At 45.8% G+C, this 17933-nt stretch overlaps 1 pseudogene; it reads left to right on the forward strand.

The window, feature by feature from the left end:
* Nucleotides 1–646: 646 nt before the first annotated feature.
* Nucleotides 647–12603, forward strand: LOC138157544 (E3 ubiquitin-protein ligase HUWE1-like; annotated as a pseudogene).
* Nucleotides 12604–17933: the final 5330 nt, after the last annotated feature.

The following is a 17933-nucleotide window of genomic DNA, read 5'->3' on the forward strand; positions in this document are numbered from 1 at the left end:
TACTAGGCACGGTTAGGTGTTAGGGATACAAATTCAAAAGTGAGTCAGTCCTTGTTTAGTTAGATTCTGGACAGAACAGGAAAAAGAAAGAACAGAATAGGGAGAGACATGAGCCTCAGCAGATCAGTAGAAGACTCAGGGCCAGCCTTTAGCCAGCAGTTTCCAGACTTAAGGAGACGGAGAGGAGGGGAGTAAGAGGTGTGGCCAGAGATGCCTCTCGAGCCTCGGGCTATTCAGGAACCAGGCCTGGCAACCACCCGCTTTAGAAGCAGTTTTATTTCTCTCCGGTTCGTAGAAACCTAAAGGACAGTCATCCATTTAGTCATCCATTTCCCTTCCAAAGGGGACGGTTCAACTCCCAATACATTGGTGGCTAATTCCGGTAATATCTCCCCCAGGCCCAGGTCTCAACCCCACCCAAATCAACCTGTTTTTCAGCGATAGCCTGAGGCCGGTTTCCGCAGACACATCGCCCTGGCCCTGCGGGCACAGCTGCCTACCAGACCCGCCTACCAGACCCACCACCAACCCTCCCCCTTCCATTCCCAAACTGGGGACCCCTCCTTTTCTATTCCCAGCCTAGGACTGGATGCCCCAAGAAGGGGTGCTGAAGTCTCCCAGCCTATTTAGGGCCCTGGGAACCTCGATGCTAAAAATACAACAGCTGCTAGGCTTTCGATCTCAGGCTCCGTGAGAACCACAAGAAGACCAATCCAGCAGCCCAGGGAAAGTGACCGAAGATGGGGGGAGGGGGGAAAGGGAAGGGAAGTAGCTGAGGGTGAAGGGGGTGTGTGTGTGAAAAGCTAAACCAAGAGTCTGAGAGCAGACACAGACACCTCCCCCAAGCCACTAGTAACATCTCGCCCCACCCCCCGCATCCACAGACACAATCTGTCCGTCGTCTTCCCCCACACACACACAGTCCCCTCCCCCTCCCAGGACCGGAAACAGAGCTAAGACTTAAGCACAAAAACGACTTCAGAGGGTCCCCAGGGAAGTCTGTTTTGGGGGAGGGTTCTGGGAGCCACGGCCCTCCTAGCTGTGCTTCTACAGACTACCCTGCCTCCAGCTGCCATCTGCTGCTTTCTCCCTCTTTCCCCTCTCCGCTCTCCCCCATCCCTGGGTCCTTGGCCCAGCCTTCGGTGCCCGGCCTCCGGAGTTGGAAGTTTACCAATTGTTTCCTGTCTCTATCCTGCTCCGCCCCCTCCCCTCCCGAGTTCCCCGGCGGAGGTCAGGACTCTGGGGACTCCTGGCAGCCACCGCCTAGCTCTGGGGCCTCCTTTGTCTCCTCCGCCGCCTCAGTTTCCCTCTCAGTGCCAAAGGGAAAAGCCTGACATCAGCTGACGGCCCATGAGGCACTAGGGTTCAGGGTTCCAATTTCCTCTGCTCCAAGACCTAAGACGAGCCCAGGGTCCCAGCTCCCTGCCGCTGGGCAGCTTCCAAGCGGCGCAGATAACGGGCACCTTACCGCAACGGAGCATGCGCTATCGTGGACAGGAATTGGGGATTCGGGTGTCTCGGCGAGCCCATCCCGGAACCCCCTGGCTGTCCACGTGTCTCAGACAACTGGGCAGAAACGAACCTGGCACTCTGGACCCCTCTTCCCCATCCCTAGCTCTGGGTACCTCCGGAGGTATAGCCCTGCCTCCCCTCCAGCCCAGTAGAATGGCACCCCCCCCACACACACACACACACACTCAGCCTAGAATGGGGGACTGGATCTTACCGTAGGGTCCTTCAGACTCTTTTCGGCCATCCTCCATGGTGGGGGAGGCAAGGGGCGCAAGAACCGGAGGCTGCCCCAGCCCTGGCTGGTTGCAGCAAGAGGTGGCGGGAGTCTAAGTGATGTTGCCCGCCCCCTGCGGCCCCTCCAATGAGAAGGGGGAGCGGGCGGGGGCGGGGGAGGAGCCCAGGACAGATTGGGGCCCATCCCTAATTTACAATCTTGGTGGAGAAAGGGGCTTAGAAATCACCTGAGAATGCCAGAATTGAGGATTCCTTGAGGATCTTCACAGAATGGGCAATTTCCAAGTCGGAAAGGACCTCAAAATTCCAACTTATACCTGAAATAGAATCTCCAGTATGAGTCCAACTTCATCATTTTACTGGTGGAAAAAAGTGAAGTCCAGAGAGAAGTTACTTGCCCACGTTCTTGCAGTTAAATTCTGGTCTGGTTAGTTCACGGACTTTCATGGACTCTCCTTTTCAGTTCTAGGCTCCCAGTTTTGGAAGAACATTGATGAGAGTTCAGGGCGTTAAGATCTGGAAACCAAAGGATAGATGGAAGCACCTGGGAGTGTCATGCAACACTAGGTAGAAGGACATGCTAGCTGTCTTTTAAGTATTTGGAGGGCTGCCATAGTGAAAAGGAAGTCAACTTGTGCTGCTAGGTCCCAGAGGCCAGAACTAGGAGCAATGGATGACAATGACAAGAGAGGTAAACTGAAGCTTAGCACAGTGCCTAGCAATTCATTCTTCAGTCATTTCAGTGCTATCCAACTCTTTGTGACCCTATTTGGGGGTTTTCTTGGCAAAGATACTGAAGTGGTTTACCCTTTCCTTCTCCAACTCACTTTACAGATAAGGAAACTCAGGTAAACAGGGTGAAGTGACTTGCCCAGGGTCACACAGCTAGTAAGTGTCTGAGGCCAAATTAAACTCAGGGAGATGATCTTTCTGACTCTAGGTCTGGAGCTCTATTCACTTTTGACACCTAGCTGCACTCACCTGGCACCTAGAGGGCACTTAATGAATGTTCATTGACTGACTGACTGAGGTTTGAGGGCCTACAGGGGGGACAGTGTTGAGAAGATTCCTGCTCCAGAGTAGGAATCCCTTTCAACTCTTGAGATTCTGTTTTGCATAGTAAAATGGGGACTGAAACTCCTTAATCTCATGACTACCAACCCATAGCACTTTGCACTGAACAACACTGTCCTCCTCCCTCCCATTTTTCAGATGAAGAAACCAAGCCCCAGCATCACAGTACTCAAAGGCAGGAATTAGACTCAGGATTACAATCTGAGTCTCCTTAATCACAATTTCAGATCTTTCCACCATATTCCCCAGGTCTCAGAAAGGTGGAGACAGATAGGAACACAGAAGACAGAGCCCAAAGCTCTCTTTGCTTCACTTTGTCAAAGGCTCAACTCAGACCCTCCAATGAGACCTGCCTCCTCCAGCTCTGGAACCGATAGTAGAGATACTTACAGAGATAGGGAGATGCCTTCTTCTCCAAAAGAATGTGTTTTCCTTCAGAGTCAGAAGGCCAGATGTGAAGTAAGGAGTCACCTTAATTTGAACTCAGTTTCTTCCTGCTATGTGGTAAACTCCATATCCCTGATTCATCCATTCTATTTTCAAGAAGCATTTATAAGAGCCCACTATGTGCTAGACATTGGAAGTATACAGACTATGGTGAAACAGCCCCTGCCCTCAAGGAATTTACTTGTAAGGAACGATAAAAACAGAACCATTAAATACAAAATATTCGCAAAGTAAATACAAAATCATTTCCAGGGAAGAGAACACTAAGGAATTAGGCTGGGATAGGGGGTCAGGTCTGGCAGGAATCGGTATTTGAGGTGAGCCTTGAAGGATGCTAAGCATTCTATGACATGGGATGAGAGGGAATAAATTCCAGCCAAGGAGTCTAGCCTCGAGGCATCGAGATGGGTTATTGCACACACATGACAGCAAATAGGCAAGATTGTTAGGAACATAGATGTGCTTGCTTGAAAAGGAAGAATATGCAATAAAGCTGGAGCCACATTGGGAAAGGATTGAAATGCTAAGCCCAAGTATTTACATTTTATCCAGAAGCCGATAGAGAGCTATGGAGGCAAGAATACTTACATTGCCTCACAGGATGGTTATGTAAGATATGTTTTGTAAACCTTAATGTTGTCCAGATATGAACTACTATAATCTTCCCTTTGAGGGACAGGAGAAGAAACTGAGGCAGTGCCTGAGAAGCAGCTTTCCCAGATCTCTCCAGGAAAATGAGCCCAGGAATGAAGACTCATGCACACCCCAACCCCTAGATATTCAGGCATTTCAATCATTTTCAGACATTTTTTTTTCAGATATTCAGTCCTCTCAGCTAGCCTCCAAATCTAATCTAGCCTCCAAATTGGGGCTTGTCAGGTGCAATACTTCTGCAGTATAGAACCAGGAAATCCCCCTCCTCTCACCTTCCCCCAAAAACTTCCGAGTTAAAAAAAAAAACTTCTCAGAGTTATGGAGTTACCTCTAGGGACAACAAGCTACAGACAGATGGGCAGTCCTTCCCACCACCACCACTGCCACCCCATACCCCTGCCAGAGCCTGAGGAGGGAAGAGGAGGGGCTGCTAAACAGACAGGGAGCCTCTGTTCTCTGGCTGCTCCCTGCAACTGTCCGGCTCATGAATTTTTCAACCAAACCAGCTCTGAGTTTCAGATTCCACAGTGCTGGGCCTGATGGAGCTTTTGTTTGGTTCAATTTAATAAATGTTTACTGGAAGCTTAAGGGGAAGGGCTGGGTGTTCAGGACACCAAGACCCCCTGTGCCATCAGGATACAATGCCTGGACTCTAGATGCGAAGATTGGAAACTCTAAGATTCCCACTGTTCTCTGTTTTTGCCTAACTGAAAGCATTTGATCCCCAAGTACCAGGCTGGTATAAGGGAACAGTCAATTGGATTTGGAGTAAGAAAACAACCTCAAATCCTGACTCTGTTCCTATCTGTGTGACCTGAGCCCTGTTTTTTCTTCTGAAAAACAAGTGGATTAGGTTATGTGTAAGGTTCCCTTCACCCCTAGAACCTATGTATCTATGAATATTTCTGCAATGGTAGACAAGATGGGAGATGGTGTTGTATAGTAAAATAACCACAGAATAAGAATTAAGAAACCTATGCATTCATCTCAGTCTTGCCCTAACTCAATGATGAAGCAGGAGATGAGGTAAACTGAGGCTTGATTATGAAGAACTAATATTATTAGTAGTAACATAGGGGATAATCATAGTACACACTATGATTATCCCTATTTTACAAATAAGGAAACAGAGGCACAGAAGAGATTAAATGACTTACTCAGGGTCACAGAGATTACAAGTATCTGAGGCAGGATTTGAACTCGGTCTTCTTGACTTCATTATTCTTAAACCATCTCTCTGCCTTTGTAGAGGTGTGATAGTAATGGCAATTAAAGATTCCCCTGTATTGGCTTGGTTTTCAAATTGATTGTATTAAAACCCAGAGTTTGTTAATCCCACCTGTGGGATGGGCTTGTTGATGTGAAAAGAAAGTCCTGAAGTGGGAGGAGCTGGTGATGTAGATTTGGAGAGACGAGAGAGGCGGAAGTTCTTTTTGGAAGCAGCACCTCGTGGAGAGAGAGAGACTAAGAGATTGCTGGTGGCCGCTTTGAATTGCCCTGGACTTTTGAGACCTGCCCCCCTGAGCTGCCAAGGACTGAGGAGACATGGCTGTTTTGCTGGTACTTTGTCTGTCTGTTTTGATGTTATTTTGCCAGATTTGTCCACTGGTGAAAGACTGTCCTGTTGAAGAAGTCCTGGAACCTGGCATTTGGTTAAGAAGGCCTGAGACTGTCCTGCAGACAGTGAATACTGTCCACTGGTGAGGGACAGTACTGTTGTTGCAGGGGTCTGGAGACTGTCCGGCAGACAGAATGAATACTGTCCACTGGTGAAGGACAGTGCTGTTGTTGCAGGGGTCTGGGAGCCTTTCTGTTGGTTCAGAAGCCCTGAAGAAGGATTTTCTTGTTGTATGTTTACAGAAATCCTGGGAGAGGGCTTTGCTAATGTGTTCAGGGGTTCTAGGACTGTTCTACAGACAGAGGATAAATTCATGAAGGGACTGGCAATGTATCTTATGGCCTTGCTAAGCCTTGTCTCCCCAGGAACTAAGATTGCTGAGAACTTGCCTCGTGTCAAGATGAAGAAAAGACCTCCATTTGGGTATTAAGTGCTGTGTTTAAACTTGATGTAACTCTGGGGTAGATTCAATTGTGATCCAGGGGTGGGGAACTTTTGACCTTTTTGTGTTCTATGGTTGAGCAAATGAATGTATTTTACTTATGTTTGGAAACTAATCTCCATTTGAGAAGAGGGGCTTTGTGGTGGACTTAATTAAGGTATAGCCTAGGGGTGGAGAAGTATTTGGAACAGAGACTTTGTAATTGATTGAATGATTGGAAAGTCCTGGGGTGGGGTAGGCCTTGGAGATGATTTAATCACACTTAGTAAATGCTGTATTTTGAATGATGTCATGTTTTGATCTTCTCTGTTCTGGGTTTGTTACTGAATAAAATAGAGAGCACCTATGCTGGTATTTTGAACCTGGGAAGTTGCCTTTGCTTGGTATTACATTACAAGAGGCTAGACTCCTTGGCTGGAATTTATTCCCTCTCATCCCATGTCATGGAATACTTCAAGGCTCACCTCAAATACTGATTCCTACCAGAGGTCTATTCTGACGCCCTACCCTAGCCAAATCCCTTAGTGTTCTCTTCCCTGAAAGTGATTTTGTATTTACTTTGCAAATATTTTATATTTAATGGTTCGGTGTTTGTATGGTTCCTTACAAGTAAATTCCCTGAGGGCAGGGGCTGTTTCACCATAATCTGTATATTCCCAATGTCCTGACTTCGAAATTCTTTTTTTTTTTTTAATAAGCAAGTAACTTGCTCAAGGTTACACGGCCAGTTATTATTTTTGCATGGGTGCTGAGTATCGGAGGCCAGAACCAATCCCAGATCTCCTGAATCTGGGGCCGGCGCTCTTACTCACTGCGCCACCTGGCCACCCCTGACTTCATAATTCATAATCCATAAACTTTTTAAAAAATGTATTTTGATAACTATGTTTCAATGTAATTGATTTACCTTGTAACTCTATGAATTTAATGTATTCAAAAACATTATTCTGAAAAGGGATCCATCAGCTTCACCAGACTGACTCTGAGAAGGTAGGGGTGAGGGTCCATAATACAAAAAAAGGTTGAAAACTCCTAGACTAAATGATATCCAAGGTTCCTTCTGGCTCTAAGGGTAGGTCTATAAGTCCATCCCTCCCTTCCACATGGTCCAGGAAGACTTATTAGAATATGTAGCTTTTCACCTGAGCTCAGAGAGACAAAGAAATGTGTTCTGGTAGGTGAGGAAGACTATGCCAGAGAGGATCAGGTAGAATAATCTATCAGAGGAACAACACTGATGGGGCTGGTGTTGGACTCAGAGGACCTGAGTTGGAATCTTGTCTTTGCCACTTACTATGTGACCCTCTCTCTGAGTGACAACCTCTCTGGGCCTCAGTTTCTTTGTCTGTAAAACTGAAGAAATTGAATTAAATGGCCTCTACATTCTCTTCCCATTCTACATTTATGTAGTCCAAGCTGGAACCCAATGAGCAAAAGAGACCCAGAATTAGGGCACTTACCCTGAGCCAAGAATACATCCACTCACATCACACTCATGAAGTCCCTAGATATGACTCCCTATCCAGTACTAACCAATATTATTCCTACTTTATTGCTAACATCGCCCAGATTGATGCATGTGCCTATATGGGACAAGGACTAATTAAGTTAATCAGTGCATCTATACTGGCCAGGCACTGCAGATGAACATACAATCAACTGGGCACAAAACTGAAAAGTACAAAAAGATTGGGCAAAGTTACATTTGCAAAACTGTGCAGAACTCACTATGATCTCAAGCTACTCTCCAAAACAAAAATCTATCTTGTTAGCAATCCATAAATATTGATTAAGCTCCTACTATGTGCCAGGCACTGTGATAAGTGCTAGAGATAAGGCAAAACTCAGTCCCTAACCTCAAAGAGTTTACAGTCTAATGGGGGAGACTATACACAAAAGGAAACTGAAGGGGAGTAGGGAGTCTACCAAATACTGTCTCAGTGATGCTCAGTGGCTGCTGTGGAATGCCCTCATGGCTATAGTCCATTGAAATTGGTGACAGGAAGAATTGGATGTGAATCTCATCACAGAAATTTACTGTGTGATCCTGAGCAAGCAAGTCACATCATCATTGAGTCTAGGTTGCCTCATCTAAAAAATGAAATGGGTTTGTGTTTTGTCATCTTGGGGGAAGCAGAGAGCAACCTACTGGTGATTTTTTTTTTAGGAGATTAAGTAATAGGGAGACGACTGAGCACAGGAAAAGTGAATGCTAAAGGGGTCACCCAGCTAGGAAATGTCAGAGAGGTCCAAAGACCCAGATCTTCCAGAATCCTATGCAAGGGCTCTGAGATAGGATTTAACGATTTGAGGACTTTCATGGTCCCTTCCAACCCCAAGCCTGTGATCCTATTTGATCTGGGAAGCAGAACTGCAGAGGACCCAAATGGCAATAGAACAATGGGAATAGGGAGTATATCATTGTGGAGATAGAGAGATGCCTTCTCCAGAAGAATGTGCTTTCTTTCAGAGCCAAAAGGCCAGATGTGGAGTCTGGAGTCACCTTAATTTGAACTCAGTCTCTTCCTGCTAGAAAGGCAAACTCCATAGCCCTGAGTGGATTCATTAATTCTATTTTCAAGAAGCATTTATAAGTGCCCACTATGTGCCAAGCTGTTCTACTGTGCTAGATATTGGGAATATACAGACTATGGTGAAACAGTCCCTGCCCTCAAGGGATTAATGTAAGGAACAATACAAACACAGAAATCATTAAATACAAAATATTTGCAAACTAAACACAAAATCATCTCCAGGGAAGAGAACACACTAAGGGATTCGGCTGGGGCAGGGGGTCAGAAAAGGCCTCTGATAGGAATCAGTATTTGAGGTGAGCCTTGAAGGATGCTAAGTATTCCATGACATGGTATGAGAGAAGTATGTATCATCCAGGATGAACTGCAGGGAGCAGTATAAAAAACTTGATCCAGCACATGCCAGATGGAAAAGGAGGCAGGCTGCTCTGGTAGCTTGAGGCAGAGAGTTATATTGATAGGTATGACATTCAACTTAATTTAACCAGCCTCTAACCTGTGGGTGGGCAGAACTAAACAGAGCAGGCTTGAGACAGGAGAGTCAGGAATCAGACAGAAGCTCAATTTCAAAGTGAGGGAAATGGCTTGTAAGCAAAGACAAATGGGCCAGAGCCCTGCCCCTAGTGGGGGGAGGAGGGGCCCTGACACACAGTAGGGAGATCTCAGTATTTACACCAATGGCTAAGCGGTGAGCTGTAGCCCTGATGATGAGGGGTAACAGCAACAATGTGACAAGTTTGATTCATAGCAGGTCTTCATGACCAGAAACAATTCCAGGATTTTGCTGTGTTTGAGATCATCCAGAGGCTGAGTGCAAAGGATTGTTGTTATGCCAAGCTCAGGGCATAGTCTGTTTGCTAGTCCTTAGCTGTGGAAAATATCTTGAGAAGTTGATGGAATAGAAAGAATGAGAGACCTGAAAAGTAAAAACTAAGGGGGTGCCCATAAACTGGGGAGAAGGCAGCTAAACAAATTATGAAATACAAATGTACTATAAGAAATGATGATATGGGAAGTTTCAGAGAAACTAAGAAGACCTATAGGAACTGATGCAAAGTGAAGTGAGCAGTACCAAGAGAACAACTTATACAATGACAATGTTATAAAGAAAAACAACTCCCCAGGAGGCTCCCGTGGTGTATAGGCATGTCCTGGATGCACTCATCCAGTTAGCCAAGGTCTTCCCCAGTCATTTCACATAGCAGTGGACCAAAGAGACAAATTGTGACAGCGATGGGGAGAGGAGCAACAAACAGGTCTGTAGCCCCTGTCCCAGCCAGTCTACCAGTGGCAGCATCTCCACTGACTTCTGGGACTTGTTAGTCAAACTGGACAACATGAAACGTCAGCGGTAAAGGCAAAAACTCTGTCAAGTCGGTGCCTGTCAATGTGGGCAGTGAGGGAGAGAGAGCTCTGGAAGCCTCTCTCCTAGGGCAGCTCATGAACACATTATCTCATCCCGTCATCCGCCAGAACTTCCTCCTCCGCCTCTCACCCCTCATCCCCATCGCAGTGCCCCAGAACAAAGCCCCCGAGGCAGCGGCTAACCCGGGCAGCAGTACCGGCACTCCTTTCACCACCATGGCCTCCTCAGCAAGTGCCACCTCTACCAATACTGGAGTTGACACCCCAGGCCCCCTCCCCCCCATCCCCACCCCAACTGGAGCCTCAGTCACTGCCACCACGGCAGCCATCCCGACTGCTGTTGCAACCACTGCTAAGAACAGCAAATCCCCATCGAAGGCTGGTGAGGGAGGCCGTATAGAGAGCAAGATGGCAGCATCGGGCCTAACGGAATATCAGCTCCAGCTCTCTGTGGAGGTACTGACCTTGCACTCGGTTCAGAAGGCCTGGAAGATGCAGCCAATGTTTTGCTACAGCTTTCCAGGGGTGACCCAGCAACCCGAGACACTGTTCTTAAGCTACTGTTAAATGGAGTCAGGCATCTGGGTTACACCCTGTGCAAACAGATTGGGACCCTCTTGGCTGAGCTTCGAGAATACAATTTGGAGCAACAGGGGCAAGCCCAGTGTGAAATCCTGTCACCAGACGGGTTGCCAGAAGAGCAGCCCCAGGCCACTGGCCTGAAAGGTTTGACAGGGCTGAGAATGTGGTTATCATGGCATCTTAGAAGTGCCTGCTGGGCTGCGGAGAGCTCCAGCTGCCGTCCATGTCCATGCTGATGTGAAAAACGTCCACACAGAAGTTCTTCCTGCGGGTGTTGCAGGTCATCACTGGGCACCAAGATGACACTAGAAGAGCTAACAAGAAGGCCAAGCAGCCAGGCAAGCTAGGTACCTCCAGCCTGGGCTCAGCTAGCAGCATCCAGGCAGCTGTTCCGCAGCTGGAGACTGAGGCAGATGGCATTATACAAATGGTATAGGGCGTGGAGACAGCAGCAAGCAGCAACGTCGGAGTCCAGCCAGTCTGAGGTTATTTCCTAGAGGGATGAATCTCCCATGGATGTGGACCACCCTTCCCCTGCTTCTCAAGATACACAGTCCATTGGCTCTGAAGGAAGCCAACAGAGCAAGAAGGAGAAAGAAGAGAGACCCTCTGACCTGCCCCTGCTCAGTGAGCAGCTGAGTCTAGATGAGTTCTGGGACATGTTGGGCGAGTGTTTGAAGGAGCTTGAAGAATCCCACGATCAGTATGTGGTGCTGGTGCTGCAGCCCGCTATTGAAACCTTCTTTCTGGTCCATGCCACTGAATGGGAGAATAAGCTGCCTGTTTGGGACACCCAGGGAAGTCAGCTAGCTCACATCAAGCTACCACCACTCTCCCCTGCTCCCTTGACCCCTGACACCCCCTCCTCCCTGGACCCCTTCTCCCTAGAGCCCTCATCTATGCACATTTCCTCCAGCCTGATCACAAATACAAAGAAGTTTCTTTGGTTTGCAGGGGAGACAGGACTTAGATCACAAGCACCCAGCCTGATGCTGGCTGTCTCCCCTGGCCTCAGAGACACCGCACTATGCTAAATCAGATCCTCTGCCAGTCCACAACCCATCTCACAGACTGGCACTTTGCTGTTCTGGTGGACTACATCCAAGTGCTTGACTTCAACATTAAGGGCAAGTATTTCTGCCAAGAGCTAGAGCATCTAGATGAGGGGCTCCGGAAGGAAGACATGGCTGTACATGTCCGCTGTGACCACGTGTTTGAAGACTCCTACCATGAGCTGCATCAAAATCCCTGGAGGAAATGAAGAATCGATTGTATATAGCGTTTGAAGGAGAAGAAGGCCAGGACCCCAGGGGCCCTCCAAGAGTGGTACATGATCATCTCCCGAGAGAGATGTTTAACCCCATGTACGCCTTGTTCCATACCTCACCCGGTGATCAGGTCACCTACATCATCAATCCCTTCTCCCACTGCAATCCCAACCATCTCAGCCACTTCAAATTTGTTGGGCACATTGTGGCCAAGGCTGTCTATGACAACTGGCTTCTCGAATGCTACTTCACCAAATCTTTCTACAAGCACATCCTGGGCAAGTCAGTCCTGTACACAGATATAGAAAGTGAGGACTACCACTTTTACCAGGGCCTGGTTTACTTGCTGGAAAATGATGTTTCCACTCTTGGCTATGACCTCACTTTCAGCACTGAGGAGCTATCCGAAAACAATTGGCAGCCTTCTTGGAGGGTTTCTATGAGATCATCCCCAAGCTCCTCATTTCCATTTTCACTGAGCAGAAGTTGGAACTTCTCATATCAGGGCTGCCCACCATAGACACTGATGACCTGAAATCCATCACAGAGTATCACAAGTACCAGTCCAACTCCATTCAGATTCAGTGGTTCTGGAGAGCCCTGCGTTCTTTTGACCAGGCTGACCGAGCCAAGTTCCTCCAATTTGTGACAGGCACCTCCAAGGTGCCTCTCCAAGGTTTTGCAGCACTTGAGGACATGAATGGCATTCAGAAGTTCCAGATCCAGCGAGATGACAGATCCACAGACTGGTTGCCTTCAGCCTACACATGTTTCAATCAGCTGGACCTGCTGGCCTATGAGAGCTATGAGAAGCTGTACCATATGCTGCTGTTGGCCATCCAGGAGTGCTCAGAGGGCTTTGGGTTGGCTTAGACCCAAGGGGCTGCCACTGCTACCCTGTTACTTTTGTCTACTGTCAGACTTGGGGATAGAGAGAGGAGAAAAAAGAGAGAAAACACAAGACCCCACAAAAATGTTTGATAAACCTCAGAAGAAAACAACCAGTAATCAAGCAACCGCCCAACTTTTGTCCTGCCCCTTACCCAGTGTGTTCACCCCACGTGGAGTAAAGAAGCTGGCAGCGGCTGCCCCTGGGCTCCCTTGGAATACTATGTTGAAACTTGAAGCATTTGGATGGGGGAAGAAGTGGAAAATTTATATATATATATATTTGGCTCTGTTTGCATTTCTTAATTCATGCTCGGAATGTGTTGGTTCGAACATAGAGTGAGTCAGTGGGAGGGGATCGGCATCAGCCTCCCTGGCTCCAGGTGAGGGTTACAATAAAGTGTTCTTGGCAAGCCCTCCCCCCCAAAAAAAAAACAACTTGGAGAACTCTGATTAATGCCACAACCAACCAGTGCCTTAGATCACTGAACAGAAGGCATGATACCCATCTCCTGACAAAGAGGGAGTGGACTTAAGATGTAGAATGAGATACGTATTTGAGGACATTGGGGAGGGAGGAATTTCTTGTCCAGTGATGACCCCATTTGGTGTTTTCTTAGCAAAGATGCTGAAGTGATTTGCCATTTCCTTCTCCAGCTTATTTTACAGATGAGGAAACTAAGGTAAACAGGGTTAAGTGACTTGCCTAGCGTCACATAGCGAATATGTATCTGAGGCTAGATTTGAACTCAAGTTTTCCTGACTCCAGGGAGGGAGGAAACAAGTATTTATATAGCATCTACTATGTGCCTGGCACTGCTCTAAACATTTTTACACAGTTTCTCATTTGATCCTCACAACAACCTGGAGAGCTATTATTATCCCCATTTTACAATTGAGGAAACTGAGGCAAACGGTGGTTAAATGACTTGCCTAAGGTCACACAGCTAGGTAGTGACTGAGGCTAGATTTCAATTCAGTTCTTTCTGAGTCCAGGCCCAATACTCTATCTACTGTACGACCAAATGCTTAGTCAATGCAAAAATTTGCTTTGCATAACTATTCATATTCATTATGAATTTTTTTGTTCAGTTTTTTTTGAGGGGAGAAGAATAAATACTTGTTATGTGAAAAAAAATTTAAATTAAAAAAAGTGAGAAACCTGAAGTCAAGAGAGACCTGTCTTCAAATCCTGCTACTGATTCCTACAGACTGTGTGACCATGGACAAGTCATATAACCTCTATAAGCTTCTGTTTCCTTATATACAAAAATTCAGTAAATGTATATTGAGGATATGCTTAAATTGTGTCATCTTGGGGGAGACAGATAACTTAACTTCAGATAACAGATAACTTAAGTCTTCTTAAATATTACACCCATGTACTCTGTGCTCCAGTGACGCTGGCCTCCATGCTGCAGCACCCATAAGATGGTCCATCGCTCAGCTCTGGGCATTTTTACTGGCTGGCACGCCATGCCTGCAATTCTTTTCCTTTTCATCTCTCCCTCCTGATTTCCCTGGATTTCCTTCAAGTCCCAGCTAAAATACTATCTCTTTAATTTCTTTTAACCTTTTATAAAAAATAAGTTTTAACTGATCATTTCTGTTTCTTCCATCACCATGTATCCCTTCTCAGAGCTGTTCCATATGACAAATAGCAATTTTTTAGAGAAAAAAAAAGAGCACAGCTCATTGATATTGAGAAAGTACAAAAACATTTGCAATGTGTAACACCTATGGATCTCCCACCTCTATAAAGGGAGTAGGTTGAGGGTCTCTTCTCATATTTCTTCATTGGAGCCCTCCTTGATCTTTTTTTTTTGGGGGGGGAATCAGGATTAAGTGACTTGCCCAGGGTCACACAGCTAGGAACCACCTAGCTGTGTGGAGATGGGGGGTGGACCCCAATCTTTATAATTTTGTTACATTTACTTTTGATTTTTTGGTGTGTTGTTCTTTCCATTTACATTGTTTTAGTCACTGTGTATATTGTTTTCCTGACTCAGCTTACTTTGTTCTGCATCAGTTAATAGAGATCTTTCCATGTTTCACTGCATTTATCACATATATTATTTCCTACATCATCATAGTATTCCCTTACATTCATATACTACAATTTGTTTGGCCATCCCCCTCAATAAATGGGCATCTACTTCATTTCCAAATCTTAGCTATCACAAAAAGTGCTGCTATAAATATTTTGGCATATATGGAAACTTTTTTCCTTATCCCTGATTTCCTTAGAGTATAAGCCCCAAGTATAAGTAATGGAGTCTCTGGTTCAAAGCGTATGGACATTTTCATCTCTGATTTTTTTTTTGGTTTGTTTTTGGAGGGGAGAGGGTAGGGCAATTGGGATTAAATGACTTACCCAAGGTCACACGGCTAGTTTTTGTGTGTGTGTGGTAAGTGTCTGAGTCTGGATTTGAACTCAGGTCCTCCTGACTCCAGGGCCAGTGCTCTATTCACTGGACCACCTAGCCACCCTTATCTCTTTGATTCTAATCCCTTCCCTATGTTGATTATTTCCAATTGATCCTGTATTTATCATATTTGTACTTAGTTTGTGAGCTCCTGGAGAACAAGGACAGTTTTTTGGTTTTCTTTGTATCTGCAACAATTAGCACAGAGTCTAGGCACATAATGGAAAACTAGGTGGCATAGTGGATAGACTGACTCATCTTCCTGAGTTCAAACACAGCCTCAGACACTGTAATGTAATACCAAGCAAAGGCAACTTCCCAGGTTCAAAATACCAGCATAGGTGCTCTCTATTTTATTCAGTAACAAACCCAGAACAGAGAAGATCAAAACATGACATCATTCAAAATACAGCATTTACTAAGTGTGATTAAATCATCTCCAAGGCCTACCCCACCCCAGGACTTTCCAATCATTCAATCAATTACAAAGTCTCTGTTCCAAATACTTCTCCACCCCTAGGCTATACCTTAATTAAGTCCACCACAAAGCCCCTCTTCTCAAATGGAGATTAGTTTCCAAACATAAGTAAAATACATTCATTTGCTCAACCATAGAACACAAAAAGGTCAAAAGTTCCCCACCCCTGGATCACAATTGAATCTACCCCAGAGTTACATCAAGTTTAAACACAGCACTTAATACCCAAATGGAGGTCTTTTCTTCATCTTGACACGAGGCAAGTTCTCAGCAATCTTAGTTCCTGGGGAGACAAGGCTTAGCAAGGCCATAAGATACATTGCCAGTCCCTTCATGAATTTATCCTCTGTCTGTAGAACAGTCCTAGAACCCCTGAACACATTAGCAAAGCCCTCTCCCAGGATTTCTGTAAACATACAACAAGAAAATCCTTCTTCAGGGCTTCTGAACCAACAGAAAGGCTCCCAGACCCCTGCAACAACAGCACTGTCCTTCACCAGTGGACAGTATTCATTCTGTCTGCCGGACAGTCTCCAGACCCCTGCAACAACAGTACTGTCCCTCACCAGTGGACAGTATTCACTGTCTGCAGGACAGTCTCAGGCCTTCTTAACCAAATGCCAGGTTCCAGGACTTCTTCAACAGGACAGTCTTTCACCAGTGGACAAATCTGGCAAAATAACATCAAAACAGACAGACAAAGTACCAGCAAAACAGCCATGTCTCCTCAGTCCTTGGCAGCTCAGGGGGGCAGGTCTCAAAAGTCCAGGGCAATTCAAAGCGGCCACCAGCAATCTCTTAGTCTCTCTCTCTCCACGAGGTGCTGCTTCCAAAAAGAACTTCCGCCTCTCTCCAGTGTCTCTCCAAATCTACGTCACCAGCTCCTCCCACTTCAGGACTTTCTTTTCACATCAACAAGCCCATCCCACAGGTGGGATTAACAAACTCTGGGTTTTAATACAATCAATTTGAAAACCAAGCCAATACAGGGGAATCTTTAATTGCCATTACTATCACAGACACTTACTGTATAACCCTGGGCAAGTCATTTGAGACTGTTTGCCTCAGTTTCCTTATCTGTAAAATGAGAAGGAAATGGCATACTATTCCAGTATTTTTGCCAAGAAAACTCCAAACAGGGTCACAAGGACACTTAATGAATATTTATTGACTGTTAGACTAATCTATAAATTTGGAGGTAAATCCTAGAGAGTCACCTTTCAGATCATAGAAGTTTGATGGCTTGTCTAGAGCCACACAATGAGGAAGTATCTGATTAGGGATTTGAACCCCAATATTCTACCCTCTTAGTCTGAAATTCTATCCAGATGCCCTAGCTTCTTATCCTTCCAGGTAGAAGTAATGCCTCTAGTCTCAGGATTATTGTAAAGACCCAGTGCAATAATGTATGTGAAATCCTTTCTAAAACCTAAAGCCTATATCATTCAGACGCTATTAAAAATCTCAGAAGAAAGCCTTACTAATGCATTAGGTAGGTCCTCTATGAAGGATTTATGAAAAAGATGTAGGAGAATTACACAGGAGAAATGCATCTACTTCCATAAGATCAGAATCCATCAAAATACTCCTTTGTGGCACATTAAGATTTATGGAATGCTTTTTTTTTCATGGTGACCCTGTGAGGTTGCTAATACAAGGATTATTATCCTCATTTTACATGGATGACATTGAGGGTAAGGGAAGGGAAATGAGTTGCCTGAGGCCTCAGTTTGAGGCCAAACCAGAGGCTTTCTTTTTGTCCTGCCTTGCTGGTTGCTGGTGGGGGAACTCCAGGGACTCTGGCTCTGGGTGGCCTTACACAGAATTTCCTCACCGCACCTGCAGCAGAGCAGTTATCCACTGTCAACACCTCATCAATCTCCCTCCCCTGTTCTTTCATCTAACTGGGTGGTTTGGGGGTGGGGAATGCAATAACCTCAAACTTCTGCTTCAGAATCAAAGGTGGGTGGAGACTGCACAGCAATATATACAGTGAAATGGCATTCGGAGGTTGGCTCTCAGGCAGGAGGGATGCATGTGGGGAAGTGAAGGTGATTGGGTATATGAATGCAATAGAGTTTGCACCATAAGAAAGAAGGAATGGGACCAATTCCAAGAAATTTGGAGAATCGTAGGGTGAAGTGAATAAAATCAGGAGAACAATTTATTCCATGACTATAATAATGGGAGGGGATTGGTCCTCTTTAAAAAAGATGAACAAGAATACTCAGGAAAAGAAGCCCAGAAGAACCCAGAACCATGACTGAAGCAGTGATTAACATCCTTCACCTTCTGGCACAGAGTTGATGGAAAAGAGCTGTGGTTTCCATCCTGTGGCTCAGAACCCCCTTGAGCATCTGAAAGAATGAATGGCTCAAAGGAAACCAACTGTCAAAATGGATCGAGTCCTG

This window comes from Petaurus breviceps, unplaced genomic scaffold, assembly GCF_028583685.1.
Source record: "Petaurus breviceps papuanus isolate PSGF00001 unplaced genomic scaffold, PetGlider_PUasm1.0 172, whole genome shotgun sequence".
NCBI classification, from domain to species: domain Eukaryota; kingdom Metazoa; phylum Chordata; class Mammalia; order Diprotodontia; family Petauridae; genus Petaurus; species Petaurus breviceps.